The following is an 11,539-nucleotide window of genomic DNA, read 5'->3' on the forward strand; positions in this document are numbered from 1 at the left end:
AAATGAGTATCAAAAAAAGTGAAAGTTTTCACTTTTGTTTTAATTTCCATTTACCCATTGTTTTTTGTGTGTATTTGGGCTCCATTTAAGGTAATTTTTCATTGGGTTTCATTGAGTTTAGGGCAGCTATAGGCAATAGATTAAATACTGCAGGGCTATTCGGGGGCTTTTTAGGAAAAGAGGGCAAAGCAAATTAATGGTAAAGGTAACCCAGAATTGAAAATTGAATGAATATTCATGGACGTAATGCTTGAGGAGATGTTTGGGCTGAAACTTATTTTTTAATGCAGTTTGAAGGTAATTTAGACGAATAGATACATTACCATATGCAAAAAATTCTACAGAAAAGCATTAACGTAATGATTGCATTAAAATTAGAAGAGATTTTTGGGTCAAGTGTGGAAATATTTTGTTTTAATTATATTTTCAGTGCAGAAAAATACTAATTGTATGTAAAACGCCCCAATAAAGTCGTATAAAACATTTTAGAATACCTTTTCACAATTTCCCACAAGAAAATGATCGAAAAAAAATTATATAATTATACAAATTAAATTCCCATTTTCCATTGCCAGACACATTTCCACAGACATCACATCAAATTTTCCGCATAGATTCTATAAAATTTTGCACACAAGTTTTAGACAAAAATTTCCCAAAGATGTAATCAGATTTGCATCACATATTCCAACAAATTTTCTACACAAAGTGCAACAAATTTAGGATATTTTGGATGCATTCATACTCGTATTTCAGATTCCATACATTTTAAACACAATTTCTAACAACTTTGGACAATAACGTTATTACAAATTCCCAACAAATTCCATCAAATTTGAGACATTTCATCAATTTTTCCCGACACTTCATCACCTTTTTCCAACATCTTTCATTATATTTTTCCCAGTTTTACCATTGACATTTCTATTGTCATTAGGGAAAAAGTTTACTTAGAAAGTTTTTGTAGATAAAATGCACATGCAGCCCAAGAGGAGTGCACTTGGCACACACCACAATTCTGTTTTGTGTCTCTTCTCTAATTAAAATCAACACAAAAATCAAAGAATTTTGTCATTGTGCAAGCATGAGGCATGAGGCATTGAGGCACAGACCAAATGGTAAACAAATACGGCTGAGTGGAACCCCTGGAAAAGTGGAGGGGGTCTGCGATCCTATCAAATATCAGTCGCCGCATTTTCGAAGACTTAGAACTATGCCGGCATCGGCACTCGAATTGAAGACAAAGAAAGAGATATATAGACATCCGACAATGCAAAGGCAAAACCTCAAAAAGACTCCAAAATTTACATATTTTACCAAAAAGAAAAAAAAAGAAAAACCAAAAGTGTGTTATGTAATCGTGGGGACAGTCGCCCAAAAAATAACTAAAGCCAGAGATCGGTGGGGCCAGCAGTCTCTGTCTCTGCATCTCCGTGACTCATTCCGCCTTGTGACATTTTTCCTTTCGGTTGAGCATAAAAAGTTTTGACATTTGCATAGCTGACGCCAAAAAAACAACCGAAGAAAAACGAAGAAAATAAAGCCTGACAATGAAAATTAATGAACTGCAAAACTCTGGGTTGGGGGGGGGACTCTGGGGGCGGCAGGGAGCCTTCTAACGTGGGCACAGCTCCGCCGATATGGCCATAGAGGGACACGTGTGTGCCTGTTGATCGGCGGCCCACTTACAGGTCTCCAGTCTGCGGCCTATGGGGGCTCCATTGAACAAATACTCGGGGGGTACCAAAGTGCATACAATATGACTCACACATCAGACCCCGTCGCAGTCGCCTTGGGAGGTGGTGCTGTGGCTCGGATTTGGATTTGGATTGTTTGCTTGGATTCTTGGTTCTCTTTTGTCTGAATGTCAGTCTCCACCTCTCTGCTCTGTTGTGGTGTGCCTGTCTGCCTTATATGGCTGTTGTCTATATAGAATTTAGAAATTAATGGAGTTTGTTCAGAGTGAAATGTGAGTACAATTTGTACACTTATGGGCCGCCTTTGGGCTTGGCCTCGTAGTCGTGTCATTAGAACCGGAAAAAGGTTTATAAATGGTAGACTAACGGAATGGTCTGTGCCTCAATAACTTTTGTTTGTTTGGCCTGCAGAGTGGGTTTCTTAGGGGGGAATTCTTAGAATGTTGCATACTACTTGCTGCTAATGGATGGATGGACGTATAGGAGGAACGTTAACGACTGCGTTTCCGGTCTATCAAAATGCTAAAGTTTCGTAAGAGATGCAGTAAGTAAGAGCTCTCTTTGGGGGACACTTCTCTTGGGGGCATACAAATTTATGGATAGTACCCGGGGAAAGTTCTTTATAAGTATATTTCTACAGGGAGTACTTGTCATTAAAGAAAAAATCCTTTGGGTGGTATCCGTTTTCTAGTCGTTGATATAACACATCCTGTTAGTGTGATTGTAGTCTTAAGAACTCACACACACTACAATATAAAAGAGTTGTCTAGATTTTAGAGAGGAAGCTTAATACTAAAAGAAGATGAATTCTTTTAAGAAATGTGTTCTGTATGGTAATTAATATTTCTCTATAATATTACACAGCACTTTAAAGCGTAGAGTTCCCAAAAATGGAAGAATAACATACAAAGAGTGTATATTTTATAACAACTAGTTATATAGCGAGATGATGATGAAACTTTACGCACAAAAAGAGTTAAATTCTATACAGAAAAGTGTTCCATGCCATTTTTTTCTTTCACATTACTCAACACTGTTGCAACTTACAACTTTTTATAAGTCCTTCCAAGTGTGACCATGTGCTTCTCCATACACATACAAATTAACCAGGAAAAAGCCCACGAGGCGTGCCTTAAAAACCCCCGAAAGAGTGGTTCCGATAAAGAAATGACAAGGGCAGAGAGATAGGGAGATGGAGACGGAGGAAGAAGATGTCGAAGGAGGGTTACAGAGGAGGAGGATGGATGCTGATCGGCACTTCATTAAGTAAGTGCCAAAGGAGAGCAAAAATCAACAACAATCGTGTGGATCTTATTTTATTTTTGGCAAACAGGAAACCAACAAACTGCAGCAGCACGAACTGAAACCCAAAAAAATACAACAACAAAAACTGGGAACTGGGAACTGGAATTGCTTTTATTGTAATTGCAACGAAAACGATCTCGAAGCGAATTTCCAGACGAAGCGCCCACCACAAATAAAAATTGCAATAAATAAAGGCTCGAAAGAGCAAGAGCAAGAGAGAGAGAGAGAGAGAGAGAGAGAAAAAGGAGAAATAAAAATCACCTAATTAGCAATGAGATCTGCCCTGACATTAAACGAGTTTTTTATTTTTTTCCTCTGTTCGATTTTTTCTGTTTATTTTATTTTTGCCCACACAAAAGAAACGAAAGAAAACGAGAGAGAGAAAAAACCCCAAAAGAAAGGAAGCGACAGGATGCTCGGCTCGGAATAAAAGTGGAACAAAAGTAACTGGAAACTGAAAGTCTTTTGTTCACAGACCATTCCATTCCCTAAACCATTCCGAAAAGAGTTTTTTTTTGCGCCAAGTCATGCGTAGATCTTTCTTCTGGAAAGATGGGAGACAAGACTTTGGGATCGCAACGTCTGGCAAATTGCACAACTTCCTTGAAACTGTTGATAAAAATGACTCGACATCATTCCCACAAATAAATGGAATGGAAAATGGTATATGAATATGCATAAGGTATAGTATGTTGTGTTTGTGCAATATATAAACAACAAACAGAGTCATAATTATATTTTTATTGTCGGGACAAAATGAAAATTACCCACGCTTTCCACACACCAGCAAAGCCATTCTCTCTCTCTTCCGAAAAACAAACACAAAGACCAGTGACATTAGAGGAAAGACAATTGCTAAAACCAACAGGGCCTACACTTGAGCAGCTCCAACTCTGACACATAGCGGTGTGGATTTACGATCCGCTCGTTTCTGAATAACTTAGCATACTAGAGGTGCTCTCTGGGTGCCCTGTTCTTTATGCCAGCGATCTAATTGGCGGCACGAAATTGTCACAAAAAAACGTTAAAAAGAACTCGAATCTGGCAACTGGAAACTGGAAACTGGACAGGGGAGGTCGTGTCTGGGATCGTGGATAGTGGAACGTGGAACATGAAACCCAAAACGTGCCTGTACGCGTACTCTTGAAAGGGGAAATGGTCTACTGCTATAATAAAGTATATAATTCTATGTCTCGATTATATTGAAACTTGAGCCGCAATGAACAAAGTTACAGATAAACTCTATTTGGGAGTTATAATACAAAGAAATAACTTTTTACAGTCATTCCTCTCTGGACGATCAATCTACAAGTAATTAATACTTTTTTATATATTCCGATCACTGACATTTCCAGAACCCTTTCACCATTAAATACTCGTATGTTTAATTGCATTTAATGGAAGCTTTCAAGCTTTTAACAGAGTCACTCATCAGATCAGATCGTCAGATCAGATCATCAAGAGCCAGCCCCCTGTCAAAGTTCCCCCAAAGTTGGGCTGACGGATGCAATCCGTTTGTTCGCCTCTGGCTTTGGCCTCAATTTTCCTTCGAGCTACTGTCAACTGCCGTTTAGAATTCTCTCTCTTTCTGTGGGTCAAAACTAATTAGAAAAAAGTGCCGCGTGCCATGGAACTTGGATACGGTCTCTGTTTCTGTTTCTGTTTCTGTCTCTGTCTCTGTCTATGTCTTGGACTCCGCTCCGGGTTGTAGTCGTAATTAGACGCGCTTTCTGCTTCGAAACGCGCTCAACGAAAGTCTCTCACGATTCGGTTTTGCTTTTCAAGAATTATGGCTTTTATATTGCTATACAGATACGATATATATATGTATATCTGCCTGTCATTTGTCGCTCATTCGTTCACTTTCTTGCCGCCAGAAGGCATTCATTCGAGCGTAGATCAAAGACAGACAGAAGACAGAAGAAGAAACAAGAAAATTTCACCACTTTCATTCTTGGCTGTCGATTTTTAGTGTTTTATTATAGCCTCCTTTTGGCGTCATCATTCACATAAATAACCAACAACCAAACAGATCTCGTCTTGGCCATTGTCTTGGCCATTCGACTGTCTTTCTCGTTCTCTCTCCCTCTCTCTCTGCCTCTCTTAGCCTGTTTGATTAGCCAAATGCACAGACAGTGGCCTGGGAAGTGGCACAGGTTCAAGACGGAGACGCTCTTCGCTCTTTCGGGTCTTCGGCCTCTTCGGAGCAGAGCAGGTTCCGCTTTTGGCATTGGCCATCATGCATTTTGTCTTTATTTAACCAAATGTATCGCATCGTATCGTATTTGTAGCATTGCAGCACGATTTTAAAGAGGCTTTTGAAATGAGTTTTTTATGTGTGTGCCCCGTCTTTTACTCGTATTTTTGGTTCATATCCCCATACATTTATTTCATGGCACGACATTGGTCGCTTAAGAACCACCAAAACACACACCAAAAATCGTGCCTCGATGACCCATTTGTGTGTGCGGCATGTAAAGCAGCCCAAAAAACCAATTGATTGAAACAAAACACAGCTTGAAAAAACAACAATTTGTTGTTTAAAAACAATTTTGAAAATCAAACAAAACAATAAGATTAAAAGGAGAAAAAGAAGAGCCATAACATTGTTCCAAAAGCAGGCGTCTAATAAAAGATCTATGATGAAAAGTTGTCTTTGACTTTACAGAGTAGGAAATGGCGATCAAATTTAGAAATTTTGAGAATTAAACCTTCGTTTTTTCGTTGATATTCACATTTTTCAAGCTTTCATTCTTAATTTTTAAAAAATAAATCTATTTGAATTATTTTATTGGTTTAACTTTTAAGGCTGTCAAAATAGTTTACAGTAAAATAAAAAGTACAATTATAGAGCCTCTAAAGAGTTTTCACTGATAGATTCCAATAAATAGTATACCCTCGAAGAAAAGCTGAATACAATCTTATCTTTCATATATTTTCCATATACTATCTGGTGGTGCCACAAAATGTGAACTTACCACAATGTGATCTGGTGCGCCCCGTGGTCTGTAGGTTAATTTCGAGTGAGTGCACTCACGAGTGCACTCATTTACATAACTCCCGACGAAAGACAACAGCGACCACGACGTCCACGGCCCATGGGATGGATGGATGGAAACCAGGTCAGAAGACAATTGTATTGTCCAATCCGTGGCCGGGCTTATCGCGAGTCTCCTTACCCCCTTCTTTTTTGTCGGACAATTAAATGGCGTTTATGATGGCGCTTTATCTCCGTCTCTATCTGTTGGCTTTGGAAGAAAACCCTCGGCAGAAACAGACAGCAACAGAAAACCCCGCTAGTATCCGCTATTTTTGGTAGGTTTCGTGGATTGCAGACAGACTCTATTTTTTTCTTTTTGGTTTTTGGACGGAGGGTTATTATTTTGTGATTATGGCAGCAACGTTTTCCGTTTGCAACATATTTTCTTCAGTGAAGTGTGGCCCAGTGGAGTGACATAATTTCAAAAATGGGAATCATAACGGAGTGTGGAAATGTGACCCAATTATAGGGTATTCCATAAGCAGTGCACAGATTCTATGCCATACCCTCTGGTATTTCGCCCCATTCTTCAGAAGATTGTTACAGTTTTTACCTTAGACTTTACCTTGACTTTGGCTTTTGTATTCTTATAAAACGACCTCTATCTAAGCCCACTATTTCTCGTGTTTCTCTGTTTTCTGTTTCAAATTCATACTGAATGAATGAATGATCTATTAAGTGGCGTTCGAACAAATGAAATCAAAACATTTTTAATGGCTAATTGTTGCACAGTAGCCGCCGCGGCTGGCCCTGGCTCTACTCTATCTTGGCATGAAATTTTGTATTAACTTAGAAATTGGTTTGGTTACTTGCTTCCGCAATTATGTTTTTCTTGTACATGCACATGCGATAGATACATGTGTCTATAACACCCATGTGAATGGTATTTGCCCAATTTGGTTTAATGAGCTGTCAAGTGCGTGCTGAGAGGCCGTGTTGATGGAGCCCGTGGCAGGCAGGGGGGAAGCATTGGTATTTGGATTATTTTAATATGATTAATGATGTGGAATTGTTGAAATAGAAGCAGTTTTTCAACCTTAATTGAAAGATATGTATTAAGAAGGGGCCATTCATCAATATATATATTTTTTTCCTTCGATCTCGATTTAAAGATTTTACCATCTATAATCTCTCACATATAGTTATCGATAATTATCGATATGCCCACCCAGACATGGTTCGGATTGTTAAAGCTTGTTGTGCTTCCCACCCCTTCGATACTTATCGATAATCATCACCCATCTCTAATTATCACACAGACACGCCCACACATGGAACTAACGAGAGCTGTTTCGATGACAGCTCTCATCAAGTGCTGCTCAAATGCTGTTCAAGTGCTCAAGTTCAAGCCTCTCCAGAGCACTATTTTTACTTTTATTCCAACCGAAAATAAACAGAAATTAAGTCTTTCATTTAATGATCTCTTGATGGAGCCACAAACGACTCTGTGTAGGCTTGCGAGTGTCTCGCAATTTTTTCTATTTTTGGGGGCAAGTTCTGGCAAATTACTTTTGCTTTTTGTTATCTGTCTGGTGGGGGGATATGCAAATATTTACCTAATATTTAATTGTATGCCCTCGGCACATTGGCAACATATATATATAATTTTGATGGATTAGCAAACGTTTGCTGGATTTTTTTCTGGGGATTCAAATCGTACGATATAACTAGGTCAAAGTTTAACCTCGCCAAAAAAAAAGGTAACACAACCACACCGAACAAAAAGCACAAAGTCAAATAAACACTACTTTTGATATAAAAAAAAAAACACCAAACAAAAAGGGTTTATGCAAAATGCTATCAAAATCCAATTGGCATTTGGCCAGAAAATGATTAATTAGGCGATGAGCCAACGCAATGACAGTTAATTACCGGTTACCATCGATGCGGGGTTGTATTTGCTTGAGTTTCGGGAAGGACAAAGATATTGACATATTACAAAACCTTCAATTAAAGATTTTGTTAAGGTGTGGCTTTGGGTTTTGGCATATTTCTTCATTTGTTGGTATTTTCACAGGTGGGAGGTGCTCGAATGTCCTTATTAAAATACATATATTTTGAGCAATAAGGGAGATTTTAGTAGAGAAATATCTTGAGTGTCTCCTATCTTTTTTTTTTGGCTTTGAGACACTCTTATGTCCCACCAATAATATATTCTCTTAACACTAGATTAATAACTCCTTTTAATCTAAAGACCGTCATAAATGCGATTCACTAAGTTTCGTGTGATCTTATCATTATCGATCTTTTCACCGATCGTTCCTATCGATAAATTTCGATTAAAAGTACAGCCACAGGTCACTAATTTAAGAACAATGCCTGAGGTTTTCCATTACGTGTTCGAATTATAGGCCAAAAACCCCATAAATTCCAGATAACCCTGCAGCACTTGTGCACATAGTGTGTACGTACACATACTCGTACGTACGTAAACTTTCAAGGTCCCGCGAAGCCCGAAAAAAGAAACGGTATCAGCGTGATATTTGCACAGCGGCACGGTTGCAGCCCCGAAAACGCATTCATCCATCAGCTGTGAGCAGGAGATCTTGTGGTGTCAAAACTTTTTCGGAGAACAGAATCTTTGGGATGTGGTGACAAAGGGAAGTACAAGAAAAGATACAGAGAGAAGAAAGATAAGCAAAGATAAGCGCAGCAAAACGAAATGGCAAAAAAAAAAAATATAATACTCGTACATAACGAAAGAACACCTGCTGGATGGAGGGAGCCGAAAATCGAATTTGCAAAAATTCGCTCAAGGGATCTTGGGCTCTCTCTCCCGCCAACTCTTGAATTCCCTTTGGGATCTCTCTCTACCGCTGTCTTTGGGATCTCTTTCTTTCTCTCTTTGTCGGTACTTTTTTCTCGGGTGTTTTTTTCGGGTTGTTCCACTGGGATTCTTTCTTGTCTTTTTTTGGTAATTCATTCATTCATGCATTTAGTGTACATTTCTTGTTTCGTTTAATTCCTCTTTGTGTTGCATGCAAATTTTTGCGTTTCCTTTTTCTCTCTGTATAGAATTACGCTTGAGTGTGCATAAAAGAGATGGCTATAGACACAGAGACAAGAGACTACAACAAAAACTAAATAAACCACAAAGAGACCGAGAGACCAAGAGACCGAGAGGCCGACCTCCTCCACCGTCAGCCGCTCTCTTCACAATTCCTGGATATTGTGGCGGTGGCTGTGGCGGTGGCTGTGGCACGGCATTGTGTTGTTGCCCAGGGTCATGCCTCTCCAGTCATAAGCCAAGCGAGCGGTCCGATCGGAGCAACTTTCATTAAAGCCAATCCCACAAAAAAGCGATCCAAACAAAACGGTCATTATACCAGAGACTAAAGAAATAGCTAATGCCATGGATACCCATATACCCATACCCATACCCCTACCCGTGCCCATAGATTTCCCATTCAGTCTCAAGCTCTAGACATGTCAAAGATCAAAGACACAAAATTATTATTATTAGAGACTGCAACCCCGAATGTGGCCCCCAAAACATTATACTTATTATGCAATGGCCCCAAAGAGGAGAGAGGAGAGAGGAGAGAGGAGGGAGGAGGCAGAGTGTCATGCAACCGAAATGTATCCTAGAATTCTGTCTCTACTTCAACACTTGCAATTCCCTCTACTTGTGGCGATTCTGTGATATCTGTGTGTGAGATTTTCTTTTGGGAGCCCCCTTTTGAAATTGCTTGGTTTTCTCGAAATCTTCTTTACGATCTTTTTTCGGTGCGTGTGTGCATTGGCATTGCCTGTCGCTCCTCCGAGAGGTCCGAGAAGAGGCAGTGGTGCAGCTTCTGTTCCCGTTCCGTTCCCGTTCCCGGCTTCACTTTACTTCACTTCACAGTTTGCTCAAAGATTCGCCTCGGCCCTAGTCAACGTTTCTTTTCTTTTCCTCTTCTCTCTCTCTGTTTGGGTTTTGTTTTATTTTTATTTTTTTTTTACCTTTTTCCTGCCTTGGCGCATGCGCCGCTTTGGCTGCAAACTGGTTTTAACAGTTTTTTTTTCTTCTCCCTCGAATGTCTGTTGAATTTATTATTTTTTGCGCTCTGTAAGACTGGAAACTTTGCCTCACCCTCCCACCCCCTGATAGAGGGAAAAACAATAGACCAAGTAAATGTTATTCCACGAGTAATTCTTATTCTTGTTGATCTTCTGGCAGCTGATAAACTTTTGGCTTCCTCAAAGTTTTATTTTTACAAGAAATTCAATTCGATACACGTTTTCTCAGCTGGTTGTACAACAAATTTAAATAAATTACAAACCTTCTAGAGATTTTACGCCCTTTCGTTTCGTGTTGGTTTTAATTGTGTTTGGGGTTTTTTTTTTTTTTTTTTGTAATTTTCTACACCAATTAAATTACACTTTTTCTTATAATATCAATTGCATATTTATTTGTTTTTTCTTTTTCTGCCACCTTTTTTTTGTTGGGTATTTTTTCCTGCGGCAAAAGATTTCTTTATTTTGTGGGTATACTATTTATTGCCTTTTGCCAATTAATTTTACAAATCGCATTCAAAATTCAATTTCACTTTGCTTTCTTGCTGTGGTTATCTTTTATCTTTTGTGTAATATATTCCACATTTTGTTGTATATTTTACCGAATGAATGTCCGAACAAAACACTAAACAGAGAGTCGCGTCGTTATGGTGCTGGTGCTGCCTCTCGACTTTCGTTCGTTTCGAAACACGTTCACGTCGTGCACGGCTCAAACACCTTCCGCGAAATGCTACCAACACGGCCAGCTGTCGTTCAAGAACTGATGTGGTAGGCGGTGCGACACGGGCTCTGAATCGGGGAAAAACTGAAAGACAAGAGACCCCGCAGCACACACCACAAGACGTCAATGGCATGGTATGTTGGTATGGAAGGTGTGGTGTGGTGACAGTATGGAAGGAAGAGAAAACTAAGCGAGGGACCTCTTTCATTGTCTATTTCAGAGGCGTTCGAGTGTTTCCCTCAAAAAGTTGGATGGTTATGCGACAAATAAACGCCTAATTATTCTTTTTTTTCTGTATGCCGTTTAACCAAGGTCTCTAAAGGCCTCACTTAATACATGAGATCGCTCGCTGAGTTATCCGCACCTTTAGGATTATTATACATTGGACGTCGTTACTTCTTGTGGATCGTGCACTTGCGCCCGCTCTCTCTCTCTCTCTCTGTCTCTCTTTTACCTGGTTTTCTCACCTGTACGAAGCAGAGCGAAGCCAAGCAGCTGATTGTGCTCGTATTGGGTTCCACAACTTGAGGATGGCATTGATAAAAAACTGTTGAAACGGTTAAGGCAAATGAAACGGTTAAGCGATAGAGATGCAAACTACAGACCCAATAGGAAACTCTGGAAAATAGATATTGAAGCGCCACAAAGAGATACATTCGGCCGTTTCAGTTTGCTAAATCGATAGCTTCTGAACAAATAAAGATATCTTCAATAAAAAAAACTACATTTAAAAGAAACATCTTTCCGAATGAAGTCTGCACATGGATCTACGATGTCTAG

At 39.4% G+C, this 11,539-nt stretch overlaps 1 protein-coding gene across 3 annotated transcripts in view; it reads right to left on the reverse strand.

The window, feature by feature from the left end:
- Positions 1-10,818, reverse strand: part of LOC108163032 — a 30,032-nt gene extending 19,214 nt beyond the window's left edge. For 2 of the 3 annotated variants that reach the window (XM_017298080.2, XM_017298077.2), the window contains exon 1: positions 10,305-10,818. The gene's annotated coding sequence lies outside the window, so the exon portion shown is untranslated. Of the gene's footprint in view, positions 1-9,984; positions 10,259-10,304 lie in introns of those variants that run through there. The other variant, XM_017298078.2, reaches the window with a different exon arrangement.
- Positions 10,819-11,539: the final 721 nt, after the last annotated feature.

Source organism: Drosophila miranda, chromosome 4 (genome assembly GCF_003369915.1).
Source record: "Drosophila miranda strain MSH22 chromosome 4, D.miranda_PacBio2.1, whole genome shotgun sequence".
In the NCBI taxonomy this organism is placed as follows: Eukaryota; Metazoa; Arthropoda; class Insecta; order Diptera; family Drosophilidae; genus Drosophila; species Drosophila miranda.